Raw genomic sequence first — 16,043 nt, 5'->3', positions numbered from 1 at the left:
TTTAAAAAAGCGAGACGAGTCGGGATTCACACAGTTTAAAACAGCGAGAGGAGAGCCGGGATTTTCACATTTTAAAGCAGTGAGAGGAGTGCCGGGATTTTCACAGTTTAAAACGGTGAGAGGAGAACCGGGATTTTCACAGTTTATAACAATGAGAGGAGAACCGGGATTTTCACAGTTTAAAACGGTGAGAGGAGAGCCGGGATTTTCACAGTTTAAAACAGCAAGAGGAGAACCGGGATTTTCACAGTTTAAAACAGTGAGAGGAGAGCCGGGATTTTCACAGTTTAAAACAGTGAGAGGAGAACCGGGATTTTCATAGTTTAAAACAGTGAGAGGAGAACCGGGATTTTCACAGTTTAAAGCAGTGAGAGGAGTGCCGGGATTTTCACAGTTTAAAACAGTGAGAGGAGAACCGGGATTTTCACAGTTTAAAACAGTGAGAGGAGAACCGGGATTTTCAAAGTTTAAAACGGTGAGAGGAGAGCCGGGATTTTCACATTTTAAAGCAGTGAGAGGAGAACCGGGATTTTCACAGTTTAAAACAATGAGAGGAGATCCGGAATTTTCACAGTTTCAAACAGTGAGAGGAGAGCCAGGATTTTCACATTTTAAAACAGTGAGAGGAGAACCGGGATTTTCACAGTTTAAAACAGTGAGAGGAGAACCGGGATTTTCACAGTTTAAAACAGTGATAGGAGAGCCGGGATTTTTACAGTTTAAAACAGCGAGAGAAGAGGCGGAATTAACAGTTTAAAACGGCGAAAGGGGAGCCGGGATTTTCACAGTTTAAAACAGCGAGAGGAGAGGCGGAATTAACAGATTAAAACGGCGAAAGGGGAGCCGGGATTCACACAGTTTAAAACAGGGAGAGGAGAGCCAAGATTTTCACAGTTTAAAATGGGGAGGGGAGAGCGGGGATTTTCACATATTAAAACAGTGAGAGGAGAACCAGGATTTTCACATATTGAAACAGCGAGAGGAGAACCGGGATTTACACAGTTTAAAACGGCGAGAGGAGAACCGGAATTCTCACCGTTTAAAACGGCAAGAGGAGAACCGGAATTCTCAAAGTCTAAAACAGCGAGAGGAAGGCCGAGATTTTCACAGTTTAAAACAGTGAGATAGGAGCGGGGATTCTCACCGTTTAAAACAGTGAGAGGAGAACCGGGATTTTCACATTTTAAAACAGAGAGAGGAGAACCGGGATTTTCAAAGTTTAAAACAGTGAGAGGGGAGCCAGGATTTTCACATTTTAAAACAGTGAGAGGAGAACTGGGGTTTTCACAGTTTAAAACAGTGAGAGGAGAACCGGGATTTTCACAGTTTAAAACAGTGAGAGGGGAGCCAGGATTTTCACAGTTTAAAACAGTGAGAGGAGAACTGGGGTTTTCACAGTTTAAAACAGTGAGAGGAGAGCTGGGATTTTCAGGTTAAAACGGTGAGAGGAGAGCTGGGATTTTCCACAGTTTAAAACAGCGAGAGGAGAACCAGGATTTTCACAGTTCAAAACGGTGTGAGGAGAGCCGGGATTTTCACAGTTTAAAACAATGCGAGGAGAGCCAGGATTTTCACAGTTTAAAACAGGGAGAGGAGAACCGGGATTTTCACAGTTCAAAACGGTGAGAGGAGAACCGGGATTTTCGCAGTTTAAAACAGTGAGAGGAGAGCTGGGATTTTCACAGTTTAAAACAGTGAGAGGAGAGCCAGGATTTTCACAGTTTAAAACAGTGAGAGGTGAACTGGGATTTTCACAGTTTAAAACAGTGAGAGGAGAGCCGGGATTTTCACAGTTTAGAACAGTGAGAGGTGAACTGGGATTTTCACAGTTTAAAACAGTGAGAGGAGAGCCGGGATTTTCACAGTTTAGAACAGTGAGAGGTGAACTGGGATTTTCACAGTTTAAAACAGTGAGAGGAGAGCCGGGATTTTCACAGTTTAAAACAGTGAGAGGTGAACCGGGATTTTCACAGTTTAAAACAGTGAGATGAGAGCTGGGATTTTCACAGTTTAAAGCAGGGAGAGGAGAACCGGTATTTTCACATTATAAAACAGGGAGAGGAGAACTGGGATTTTCACAGTTTAAAACAGTGAGATGAGAGCCGGGATTTTCACAGTTTAAAACAGTGAGAGGAGAGCCGGGATTTTCACAGTTTAAAACAGTGAGAGGAGAGCCGGGTTTTTCACAGTTTAAAGCAGGGAGAGGAGAGCCAGGATTTTCACAGTTTAAAACAGTGAGAGGAAAGCTGGGATTTTCCCAGTTTAAAACAGTGAGAGGAGAGCTGGGATTTTCACAGTTTATAACAGCGAAAGGAGAACTGGGATTTTCACAGTTTCAAACTGTGAGAGGAGAGCCGGGATTTGCACAATTTACAACAGCTTAAAACAATTTAAAACAGTGCTGATCGGACCTTCTTGAGAAGGGCACCGGCACCGGGAGATAAAAACGAGCGGCTGGGAACCCCTTCAACTTGTTTCTACCTGCCAGAGCTTATGTGTGACGTCAGAGGAAAACAGGTATGTGATTAGTGGGAGAAAAAGAAAAATACCTGGAAAAACTCAACAGGTCTGACATCATTTGTGGAGAGGGATACAGTTGACCTTTCAAGTCCATATGACCCTTCATCAGAACTAAGAAATATCGAAATGAGGTGAAATATAAGCTGGTAGAGGGGGATGGGACAGGTAGAGCTGGATAGAGGGCCAGTGATAGGTGGAGGCCAAGAAGAGACTGCGAAAGATGTCATAGACACAAGGACAAAGGGGTGTTGACGGTGGTGATATTATCTATAGGATGTTCTAATGAGGACATTAAGGGTAGCAAGCAGGACAAGCTAGTGGCAGATGGCCCTAGTGGGGGATGGGTGGGGGGAAGGGATCGAAATGAGCTAAAAGGTGGTGATGAACAATAGATCGAAATAAATTTAAAAATAGGTGAGAAAAGAAAAATATATTTGTAAAAAAATTATAAATAATTAGAAAAAGGGGGATTCAAAAGGGGGTGGGGATGGAGGAGAGAGTTCATGATCTGAAATTGTATTTTGCTTTTATCTAGATGATTGGTGGGTATCCCTTCCCTGTCTCTTTTGATTCGCCAAGTAGTTTAAATCAGGATGCATTATTACAACTGTAGAGTACAGTTAAGCAATTCACTTTTAAAATATTTAACATCCAAATTAATTAATTAAATAGAGTAGAGATAGCTGGGCAGGAGATGTGTTGCAGCTGTTGCATGTGGGAGCTGGTGGACGTCGGTGCGATCCATGGTGACAACATCTGCAGCAAGTGTTGGCTTCTCAAGTAACTTTGACTCAGAGCTAATAAGCTGGAGTCCGAGCTGCGGACACTGTGACATCACGGACGGGGAGAGCTACTTGGACACTGTGTTTCAGGAGGTAGTCACACCCCTTCGATTAATTACATCAAATTTGGTCCGTGGTCAGGGACAGGAGTGTGTGACTATGAGTGAGGCAAATATGGGGATCCGGAATTTAACTTTGGAGGAGCCTCAGATGGTGCCCTTGTCCAAAAGGTATGAGGTTCTTGCTCCCAGTGTGGACAAGGGCACAGACTTCAGGGAGGATGAGCGAACTGACCACGGCACCGTGGTACAGAGCACCATTCAAGTTGGGAGAGAAAAGAGAAATGTAGTAGTAATAGGGGATAGCATAGTTAGGGGAATAGATACTGTTCTCTGCAGCAAAGACAGAGAGTTCCGAAGGCTATGTTGCCTACCTGGTGACAAGGTTAAGGACAGCTCTTCTGGGCTGGGGAGGAACTTGGAGTCGGAGGGGAAGGATCCAGTTTTCATTGCCCATGTAGGTACCAACGACATAGGTAGACTAGGAAAGAGGTTCTGCTGAGGGACTACGAGCAGATCGGGGCTAAATTAAAAAGCAGAACCACAAAAGTAATAACCTTCAGATTACTACCTAAGCTGCATGCAAATTGGCATAGGGTAAATAAAATTAGAGAGGTAGATGCGTGGCTCAAAGATTGGTGTAGGAGAAATGGGTTCCGATTCATGGGACACAGGCACCAGTACTGGGGAAGGAGAGAGCTGTTCCGCTGGGACGGGCTTCATTTGAACTATGCTGGGACCAGTGTCCTGGTGAATCGTTTAACTAGGGCTGTAGATAGGACTTTAAACTAATTAGTGGGAGGGGGGGGTGAAGGGTTCAATTGAAGGGAAGTTTAAAAAATTCAAAAAGAAACGAGAGAGCAGAGGTGCAGAAGAGTGAAGAGGTGAACGATAAACAAAGTGTGATAGGAAGGGGCAGAAAATATAAGCAGAAGAGTGCAGCAGAAATTAGAACCAGAATGAGTAATAATGCTAAAAAGTCAAAGCTTAAGCCTCTTTATCTAAATGCACGCAGCATTTGTAACAAGATAAAAGAGTTGACAGCACAAGTGATAGCTATTACAGAGACATGGTTGCAGGGTGACCAAGACTGAGAACTCAATATTCAAGGGTATTCGATGTTCCGGAAAAATAGGCAATAGGGAAAAGGAGGTGGGGTAGCTTTGTTAATAAAGGAAGGTATCAGTGCGGTGGCGAGTAGTGATATAGGTGCCATAGATCATGATGTGGAATTAGAATGGGTAGAAATAATGAATAGCAAGGTGAAGAAGTCACGGGTGGGAGTTGTCTATAGGCCCCCGAAGAGTTGCCTCACTGTAGGACAAAGTATAAATCGGGAAATAATGGAGGCATGTAAGAAGGGTGCTACAATTGTCATGGGTGATTTTAATCTGTATATTGACTGGACAAATCTGATTGGCAGGGGTAATTTAAACCTAGTTATGTGTAATGAGGTGGGATTAATAAGAGATCTTGTAGTTAAGGATCCTCTAGGGGGCAGCAATAGGGCGTACAACATGGTAGGATTTCAAATTCAGTTTGAGGGTAAGCAACTCAGATCTCAAACCAGTATCCTCAATTTAAATAAGGGCAATTAAAGAGGGATGAAGAAAGAGTTGTCTAAAATGGGCTGGGAAAATAGACTAAGGGGAAGGTCAGTGGATGAGCAGCGGCAGATATTTAAACAGTTATTTCGTAACGCTCAGAGAAGATTTATCCCAGTCAAAAAGAAGGACTTGATGAGAAGGATGAACCACCCGTGGTTAACAAAGGCGGTCAGGGAGAGTATCCAATCAAAAACTAAGGCATACAAAGTGGCGAAAACAAGTGGTTGGCCAGAGGATTGGGAATTTTTTAAGGAACCAGCAGCAGATGACTAAAAAGCTAATAAAGAGGGAAAAAATTGATTATAAATTGTAAGTAAATTGGCAAGAAATATAAAAACAAACAGGAAGAGCTTCTAGGGGTACATAAAAAGAAAGAGAGTAGCTAAAGTGAGCGTGGGACACTTGGAGGATGCAACTGGAGAATTGATAACAGGGAGCAGGGAAATGGCAGATAATTTAAACCAATATTTTGCATCGGTCTTCACGATGGAGGACTCTATAAACATTCCAAATATGTCAGATAAGCAAGGAGCTAATGGGAGGAAAGATCTTGTAACAGTCTCGATCATGAGGGACAACGTATTTGACAAACTAATGGGACTCCAGGCAGACAAGGCAACAGGACCTGTTGGCCCGCATCCAAAGGCTTTAAAGGAAGTGGCTGCAGAGGTAGTGGAAGCATTGGTCAAAATATTCCAGAACTCACTGGGTTCCAGGAGGGTCCAGAGGATTGGAAGACCGCTAATGTGACGCCCCTGTTCAAAAAGGGAGGAAGACAAAAAGCAGGAAACTATAGGCCATCTAACATCTATAGTTGGGAAAATGCTAGCGTCCATTATTAAGGAAGAAATAGCAGGACATTTAGAAAAGCTGGACTCTTTGCCTGCTCGACAACCTTAAAGTTGGATGGGCAGCATTCTTACCAACTTTAGTTACTTTCTTAATGGCCTTAATAGGCCTTTGACAGTTCGGCGGGCACGCAGCCAATGTGGCTGCACGCTTGCCGAACTGACAATCTAAATGTCACGCGGTGACGTCGGGATACCCGCCCGACGTCACCGCGCGTTATTTTACGTGTCAGTGAGCGGGCCCCAACCCCGCTCGGTGACCAGAAAATTCAATCAGAGTCAACATGGTTTTGTGAAAGGGAAATCATGTTTGACAGATTTGTTCGAGGTTTTTGAAGATATAACAAGCAGAGTTGATAAAGGGGAGCCGATACATGTAGTGTATTTGGATTTCCAGAAGGCATTTGATAAGCTGCCACATAAAAGATTATTGCACAAGATAGGAGCTCATGGTATTAGGGGTAATGTATTAGCATGGACTGAGGATTGATTAACACAAAGAAGACAGAGAGTCGGGATTAATGGGTCTCTTTCAGGTTGGAAAGACGTAACTAGTGGAGTGCCACAAGGATCAGTCCTAGGGTCTCAATTATTTACTATGTATATTAATGACTTGGAGGAGGGGGTAGAGTGCGCTGTATCCAAATTTGCTGATGATACAAAAATAGGTGGGAGGGCATGTTATGAAGAGGACATAAGGAATCTGCAAAAGAAAATAGACAGGTTGAGTCAGTGGGCATAAAACTTGGCAGATGGAGTTTAATGTGGGAAAGTGTGAGGTCATGTACTTTAGTAGGAAAAATCAAAAGGCAGACTATTATTTAAATGGAGAGAGACTCCAAAAAAGTGCAGCACAGAAGGATCTGGGTGATCTTGTACATGAAACACAAAGGGCTGAATTTTCCCCCCGTTGAGGGGGTTGTGCGGGGCGGGTGGGAGCGAGCGCGAACCTGACTGGTGCCCCCGATCGGATGTGCGCTGCCAGTTTACGTGGGCAGGCCAATTAAGGCGCACACCCGGAAGCACTGTGCACTCCCTGTGCGGGTGAGGGGGAAATTCCCTGAGTCGGGACCTGTGCTTTTTCATGCATGCACGTGAAAGAGCGCAGAAATCTCCCTGAGGCAAGGAGGTGTCTCAAGGAGATTAGTTAAGGTTCTGAAAAATTTAATAAAGGAAAAAAATTTTTTAAGGACATGTCCCCTCATGTGAAACTGTCACATGAGCTGGGACATGTCCATTAATTTTTTCAAAATTTTTTATTTTTAATTTATAAACCCTTCATGAAACCTCATCCTGCCCGTGGATGAGGTTTCATGAAAAATTCAAAGGCCGCCTGGACTCTTTGCCTGCTCGACAACCTTAAAGTTGGATGGGCAGCATTCTTACCAACTTTAGTTACTTTCTTAATGGCCTTAATAGGCCTTTGACAGTTCGGCGGGCACGCAGCCAATGTGGCTGCACGCTTGCCGAACTGACAATCTAAATGTCACGTGATGACGTCGGGATACCTGCCCGACGTCACCGCGCGTTATTTTACATGTCAGTGAGCGGGCCCCAACCCCGCTCGGTGACCAGAAAATTCTTCCCAAAAAGTTAGCATGCAGGTGTAGAAAGCAATTAAGAAGGCAAATGGAATTTTGGCCTGTATTGCTATGGGGTTGGAGTTAAGAATAGGGAAGTCTTGTTACAACTGTACAGCAGGGATCTGTACCGTTGGGACGGTCTCCACCTGAACCGATCTGGGACCAATGTTTCAACGAAAAGGGTAAATAGGGTGGTCAACAGGACTTTAAACTAGAAATTGGGGTGGGGGGGAGGGAAGGGTAAAACTCCAAGAAGTATGACTAATGGGAAACAAAGCAGCAGGTTAGCCTGTGGGGGGGTGGATTCAACTTCATGGAAAATTATGAAAAAACTGAAAAGAAAGGAGAACCCAGGAGAGGCTATTAAAGTCTCCAGAACACAAAATAGGACAGAGTGTTTGGAAAGGGCTAGGAATCTAACTTCAAGCACATCACATAAAGGGATGACAATGAGAAAGGGGACGGGAAATACAGGACTGAAGGTGTTGTATCTGAACGCATGCAGTATAAGAAATAAGGTAAATGAGCTTCTGGTGCAGATTGAAATTGGCAAGTATGATGTGGTGGGCATCACGGAGACATGGCTGCAGGGGGATTAGAACTGGGAGCTAAATATCCAAGGATTTACATCCTATCGAAAAGATAGGCAGGTTGGCAGAAGGGGTGGAGTTGCTTTGTTAGTAAGAAATGAAATTAAACCGATAGCAAGAAATGACGTAGGGTCAGATGATATAGAATCTGTGTGGGTAGAGTTGAGGAACCACAAAGGTAAAAAAGCCATAATGGGAGTTATGTACAGGCCTCCGAACAGTAGTCAGGATGTGGGGCACAAGATACACCAGGAGATAGAAAAGGCGTGTAAGAAAGGCAAGGTTACAGTGATCATATGGGATTTCAATATGCAGGTAGACTGGGAAAATCAGGTTGGTAGTGGATCCCAAGAAAAGGAATTTGTGGAATCTCTACGAGATGGCTTTTTGGAGCAGCTTGTGGTGGAGCCCACTAGGGAACAGGCAATTCTTGATTTAGTGATGTGTAATGAGGCAGATTTGATAAGGGAGCTTAAGGTGAAGGAACCCTTAGGAGGAAGTGACCATAACATGATAGAATTTACCCTGCAATTTGAGAGGAAAAAGCTGGAATCAGATGTAACGGTATTACAGTTGAATAAAGGCAACTACAGAGGCATGAGGGAGGAGCTGGCCAGGATTGACTGGGAGATGTGCCTAGCAGGAAAGACAGTGGAACAGCAATGGCAGGAGTTTCTGGGAGTAATTTGGGAGACACAGCAAAAATTCATCCCTAGGAAGAAGAAGCATACTAAAGGGAGGACAAGGCAACCATTGGCTGACAAGGGAAGTCAGGGACAGCATAAAAGCTAAAGAGAAAGCATACAATGCGGCAAAGAGCAGTGGGAAACCAGGGGATTGGGAAGCCTACAAAGACCAACAGAGGACAACTAAAAAAAGAAATAAGGAGGGAGAAGATTAAATATGAGGGTAAACTAGCCAGTAATATAAAAGAAGATTGCTAGAGTGTTTTTAGATATATAAAGGTTAAGAGAGAGGCAAAAGTGGACATTGGGCCGCTGGAAAATGACACTGGAGAAGTAGTAGTGGGGAACAAAGAAATGGCAGAGGAACTGAATTGGGTTACTTTGCGTCAGTCTTCATAGTGGAAGACACGAGTAACATCCCCAAAGTTCAAGAGAGTCGGGGGGCAGAGGTGAGTATGGTGGTCATTACCAAGGAGAAGGTGCTAGGAAAACTGAAAGGTCTGAAGGTGGATAAATCACCTGGGCCAGATGGATTACACCCCAGAGTTCTGAAGGAGATAGCTGAAGAGATAGTGGAGGCGTTAGTGGTGATCTTTCAGGAATCACTAGAGTCAGGGAGGGTCCCAGAGGACTGGAAAATCGCTAATGTAACCCCCCTGTTTAAGAAGGGAGTGAGGCAAAAGACAAGAAATTACAGGCCGATTAGCCTGACCTCGGTCGTTGGTAAGATTTTAGAGTCCATTTTTAAGGATGAGATTTCAGAATACTTGGAAGTGCGTGATAAAATTGGGCAAAGTCAGCATGGTTTCATCAAGGGAAGGTCATGCCTGACAAATCTGTTAGAATTCTTTGAGGAGGTAACGTGTAGGTTAGACAAAGGAGAGCCAATGGATGTTATCTACTTGGACTTCCAGAAGGCCTTTGACAAGGTGCCGCACAGGAGGCTGCTCAGTATGATAAGAGGCTATGGTGTTAGAGGCAAGGTACTAGCATGGATAGAAGATTGGCTGTCTGGCAGGAGGCAAAGAGTGGGGATAAGGGGGTCCTTCTCAGGATGGCGGCCGGTGACTAGTGGAGTTCCGCAGGGGTCAGTGTTGGGACCACAACTTTTCACTTTATACATTAATGATCTAGATGAAGGAACTGAGGATATCCTGGCTAAGTTTGCAGATGACACAAAGATAGGTGGAGGGACAGGTAGTATTGAGGAGGCGGGGAGGCTGCAGAAGGATTTGGACAGGTTAGGAGAATGAGCAAAGAAGTGGCAGATGGAATACAATGTTGGGAAGTGTGAGGTCATGCACTTTGGTAGGAAGAATAGAGGCATAGACTATTTTCTAAATGGGGAGAGAATTCAGAAATCTGGAGTGCAAAGGGACTTTGGAGTCCTAGTCCAAGATTCTCTTAAGCTTAACTTGCAGGTTGAGTAGGTAGTTAGGAAGGCAAATGCAATGTTGGCATTTATTTCGAGAGGACTAGAATATAAAAGCAGGGATGTGCTGCTGAGGCTTTATAAGGCTCTGGTCAGACCACATTTAGAATATTGTGAGCAATTTTGGGCTCCATATCTCAGGAAGGATGTTCTGGCCCTGGAGAGGGTCCAGAGGAGGTTCACAAGAACGATCCCAGGAATGAAAGGCTTAACATGTGAAGAACGTTTGAGGACTCTGGGTATATACTCGATGGAGTTTAGAAGGATGAGGGGGGATCTGATTGAACCTTACAGAATCCTGAAAGGCCTGGATAGAGTGGACGTGGGGAAGATGTTTCCTTAGTAGGAGAGACTAGGACCCGAGGGCACAGCCTCAGAATAAAGGAAAGACCTTTTAGAACAGAGATGAGGAGAAACTTAGTGAATCTATGGAATTCATTGCCACAGAAGGCTGTGGAGGCCAGGTTATTGAGTGTATTTAAGACCGAGATAGATAGGTTCTTGATTGGTAAGGGGATCAAAGGTTACGGGGAGAAGGCGGGAAAATGGGGTTGAGAAACTTATCAGCCATGATTGAATGGCGAAGCAGACTCAATGGGCCGAATGACCTAATTTCTGCTCCTATGTCTTATGGTCTTATGGGAGTTGGTGAGGCTGCACCCGGACTACTGTGTACAGTTTTGGTCTCTGTATTTAAAAAAGGATATACTGGTATTGGAGGCAGTTCAAAAGAGATTCACTAGGCTGATTCCTGGGATGAAGCGGTTGACTTATGAAGAACGGCTAAACAGGTTAGGCCTTTATTCATTAGAATTTAGAAGAATGAGGGGTGATCTTATTGAAACGTACAAGGTTCTGAGGGGGCTTGACATGGTAGATGTTGAGAAGATGTTTTCAGTAGTGAGGGAATCTCGAACTAGGGGACATAGTTACAGAATAAGGAGGTACTCATTTAAAACTGAGATGCAAAGGAATTTCTTCTCTCAGAGGGTAGTGAATGTCTGGAATTCTCTACCCCAGAGAGTTGTGGAGGCTAGTTCGCTGAAAGCATTTAAAAAGGAGGTAGGTAGATTTTTGGAATATTGGGGAGTTGAGGACTATGAGGAGTTGGCACAAAAAAGGAATTGAGGCCTGGGGCAGATCAGCCGTGATCTTATTGAATGGCGGGGCAGGCTTGAGGGGCCGAATGGCCTACTCCTGCTCCTATTTCTTATGTTCGCTAGTTAGTTTGCGAACCTGAAAATTATCCCTTTAACCTAACTCTCTATTTCCTGTTGGTTAGCCAATCCTCTATCCATTTATTACCCCTAATTCCATGAGCTTTTATCTTGTGTAGTGTTACGACCGCTCCCCAGGTGAGGTCCCCCAATGTATGATCCAGACAAGGTACCCCGAATTGTTATGCTCCCGGATGAACTGGCTCCCTTTCTTTATTCAACACCCTCGGTTGGTCGCAACAAGGTTAAGTTAAAAAGTGCCCCTTCACTTGTGGATACCTTTTCTCAACCCAAATGTATTTATGTTTTAAAAGAAGCCAATTTAACCAGGCTGTCTTGATTCAAAGAAAGAGTGAGTTTATTAATTACTAAACATGAAAAAGATATAAAAAATGCAATACACAGATTAGAAATGAGAAATTATGTTCAAAAATACAAGTTAAAAAGATATACAGATCAGTCCTTTGGCTTGTCTGTGAGGAGTAGATGGTGATATATTGCGGCCATTAAATTGGGTGATTCTGGTAGAGCTGACTTTGGCAGTTGAGCAGTTGGTTTGGAGATTCTTGGTTCTGCAGGTTAGGTGAAAGGTGTTATCCTGTTTCCTTTTCGACTGTGGCTTTGCTGATTTGTGACTTGCTTCCAGCAATCAGAGAGAGAGAGTTTTTACCTGCAAGTGCAGGAATGCGCTGTTGATATTCTTCAGCTGTGACCTTCACTGCACATTCACACCAGAACAGAACACCAGACTAGCACACAGAACTCGGGTTGCAGTTGGCTTTTTTAAACCCCTTTCCTTGTGTATTCCTGGAAGGGGAAAAAACATGTCTTTTGCCCAGATCTGTTCTCTTTTCAACTGAGTTCATGTTCACAGTCTGGGATATAATTCAACAGGGGGTGGTTTTGGCTGAGATGGTAATCATTTTTCATTATCTCTGCAACCACAGGAGATTACAGTTCATTTTGCATTGTATATTTTCCTTTGAAGTGCCTGTCTGAAAGGCCGTGTCACACTTTTTAGGTGTGACATTCTGTTCTCTCTGAACTAGTTGGACAAGTAATCCACATAGGAATTTTCCAGCAAGTGGTTACCTTACAGTCTCAGCCAGCTTTTGCTTGTATGTCCTTTTTTTTAAAGCACTTCTTACTTAAAAGTTCAATATGTCCATAAATAATTCAGGGATAGGATTCATGGTCATGACACTTTCCCACACGATGAATGAAATGGGATTCATTCTCATTTCATTACAAAAGGAGAATAAATAAATAAATATAAACCAACAATCGCTCTTACACACATATTCATTCTTCTAGCCTTGGTCAATATTATCCCTTCAGTTCTAACCGGGTCTCTTTAAGTTCTGGACAGGGCGTCTGCAATCCTATTTGATTTCCCAGCAACGTGGGTGATTTAGAGGTGGTACAGTTCGAGAAGCAAACTCCAACGGAATGACCACGCATTCTGTGTCTTAAATCTTTCCACAAAAGTTAACGGGTTGTGGTCAGTATAGACTGTGGTCTCTCTGAACCCATTTCAGACATATATATCAAAGTGTTTGAGAGCCAGTAACAAACCAAGGGTTTCCTTCTCTACTGGGGAGTAGCATTTCTGATACTTTAGTTTTTTGGAGAAGTACCCAATTGGTCTCTCTATCCCTGATTCATCTTCCTGGAGGATAACAGCCCCTTTCCCAATGTCACTTGCATCGATGGCTACTTTAAATGTTTGGTTAAAGTTTGGAGCTGCAAGCACAGGCTCGCCTATTAAAATGGCTTTCAGGTTTTTGAAAGCTGCCTGGCATTTCTCAGTCTATACTACCTTTGCTTTTTTCTGTAGTAGGTCTGTCAGCAGGGCGGCTACTGTGCTGAAGTTTGGGACAAGCTTGCGGTAGAACCCACATATCCCGAAGAACCTCATGATTTCCAGTTTCATTGTGGGAATGGGGAACGGTGCTATTGCTTATACCTTTGCAGTCCTGGGTAGTGCTTGTCCTTAATCACTACGTGTCCTAAATAAGTGACTTCAGCCTTAGTGATCTTGCACTTGGCGAGTTTGACAACTAGGTTAGCTGACTGTAGTTTCTGAAAGAGGGCTTCCAGTTGCTCTAAGTGAGTTTCCCAGGTGTCACTGTACATTTGGAGGTCGCCTAGGTGCACTACACAATTGGATAAGCCCACCACTACCTGGTTCATCAGTCTTTGAAAGATGGCTGAGGCATTTCGGAGTCCAAATATCCTTTTAGCAAGTAAATCTTTGTGATAAATTTTGATTGCCTCACTTTCTCAACACAATCTTCCAACCATGGTATAGGATGGGAATCTGCTTTTGTCACCACATTCACCTTTCGATAGTCCACACACTATCCATGAGCAATTCTCAGAATCTCATTTCTATACCCTAATGGAATAACAATGTAATGCACTTCCCTCCAGCTTTCATTTGCTGAAACATGATCCAGGCTCCTTTTTCTTATTAAACTATCACCCTTAAGGTAATAGAATACTGAATACATTTTGCTTCTGTTTCTGAGTAAGCTGGCTAATATAACTGTTTTAGTTGCAAATCATTTTTCCGTAACTCCACTAACCTCCTTGAGTTAAACACTTCAGCTGAATTGTCCTGTTGTCTTTCCTCCTGAATAATGTTATCAAACACAGTGCCTGCTAATTGGATTTCAACGCCCTCCTCTACCTTGGAACTGCCTGTCCTTCTTGATTTTCTTGTTTCAACTTGTGTGCCTGTGATCTTGTTATCACACAATCTGGAAACAATCCAGGGTGCTCCTTCTATAACACCTCTGTTGAAAACTCTACAGGCTGCTCAACTACCATAGGCATCACCCACATTTGTGATCCAACTATATCATTACCCAGAATAAATTGAATCCCTACAATGGGCAATTTTTACACTACTCCAACAATAACTTCACTTGTCTTCCATTTACTCTAAATGTACCTTCCACAATGGAGTAGGTTTAGCATCTCCTTGAACCACACTTATTATCACCTGTTCCTGCAATACTCCCTCTGAACAACAAATATCACTATCCCACAACATTAAGGATTGACTGGCCTCCGTGTCTCTTAAAATTTTACCATCTTTACCTACTCCACCCTGTACACATGGAAAGACTTTCCCTTCACACGCAAAATCTTTAAACATTTCTGCAATCTGCTCCCCAGAATTCTCTTTGGTAAATTGTGAACAAATTCCCACTTCTTTACCTGTCACTGATTCTTCTTGTTTTACTTGTAAACAAGCCACTAGTTTTTTCCTGTTCCTGAACTTCAGAACCCACAGTGCTTTTACTTCCAGAATATTCCTGCACCCCAATAATTCCAACAGATTTGCCCTGCAATTTCCAACATGCTGACTTCGTGTGCCCCACTTTATTACAATGAAAACACCTCAACTTTCGAATGTCACTTCTACCCTCAGCATCATCCTTTTTATTCTGAGATAAAACTTCCTGGGAATTTCCAGCTCCCCCTTTTCTTCCCTGACTACCTACCTTCCTTTCACCTTCCCACTTTCTATCCTTTTCTGATTTGAAAGGGTGATGAAACAAAGGTTTAGCTCTATGAACTAATTCATATGGCAAAATCTTTAGCTTGGCGGGCAGGCACGTGCCCGAACCGCTTCAGCATGAAATGACGTGTGTTGACATCAGCCGAGCGCCCCATGTCAACGTGCAGTCGTGCGACAGTTCGGTCGGAGGGCGTGCGCCGGAGTTGGCAGTGCGCCCACCGACAATTAAAAGGTTTGTTAGGGCTATTGAAGAATCCATTAAATTAAATTTTTTGCTGCCCGTCCATCCTTATGGTTGGTGGGCAGGCGAAAAGGCCAATTGGCTTTTGCATTTTTTTGGAAACCTCATCGACCGGCGGGATGAGGTCTCCAAAAGCAAATAAAAATAAGCTAAAAGTTTTAAAATTTAATTAATAACATGTCCCTGCTTTGTGCCTCTCATGTGCTCACTCGTGCGCATGTGCAAAGTTCGTGTTCGCCCCGCTCACCCTCTCTCCCCCACAATAGCGCTGAGCACTGTCACCCGCATTTCATGCTGGGCAGGCCTTAATTGGCCCATCAGCGTGAATTCGTGATGATGGTGTCTGGGACCATAAGACATAGGAGCAGAAATTAGGCCATTCGGCTCATCGAGTCTGCTCCGCTATTCAATCATGGCTGATAGGTTTTTCAACCCCATTCTCCCGCCTCCTCTCCGTAACCTTTGATCCCCTTACCAATCAAGAACCTATCTATCACGGTCTTAAGTACACTCAGTGACCTTGCTTCCACAGCCTTCTGTGGCAATGAATTCCATAGATTCACCACTCTCTGGTTAAAGAAGTTTCTCCTCATCTCTGTTCTAAAAGGTCTTCCCTTTACTCTGAGGCTGTGCCCTCGGGTCCTAGTCTCTCCTACTAATGGAAACATCTTCCCCACGTCCACTCTATCCAGGCCTTTCAGTATTCTGTAAGTTTCAATCAGATCCCCCCTCATCCTTCTAAACTCCATCGAGTATAGACCCAGAGTCCTCAAACGTTCCTCATATGTTAAGCCTTTCATTCCTGGGATCATTCTTGTGAACCTCCTCTGGACCCTCTCCAGGGCCAGCACATCCTTCCTGAGATACGGGGCCCAAAATTGCTCACAATATTCTAAATGTGGTCTGACCAGAGCCTTATAAAGCCTCAGCAGCACATCCCTGCTTTTAT

The sequence above is a fragment of the Cetorhinus maximus genome, chromosome 11 (genome assembly GCF_964194155.1).
Source record: "Cetorhinus maximus chromosome 11, sCetMax3.hap1.1, whole genome shotgun sequence".
NCBI classification, from domain to species: Eukaryota; Metazoa; Chordata; class Chondrichthyes; order Lamniformes; family Cetorhinidae; genus Cetorhinus; species Cetorhinus maximus.
This window is presented reverse-complemented; position numbering follows the sequence as displayed.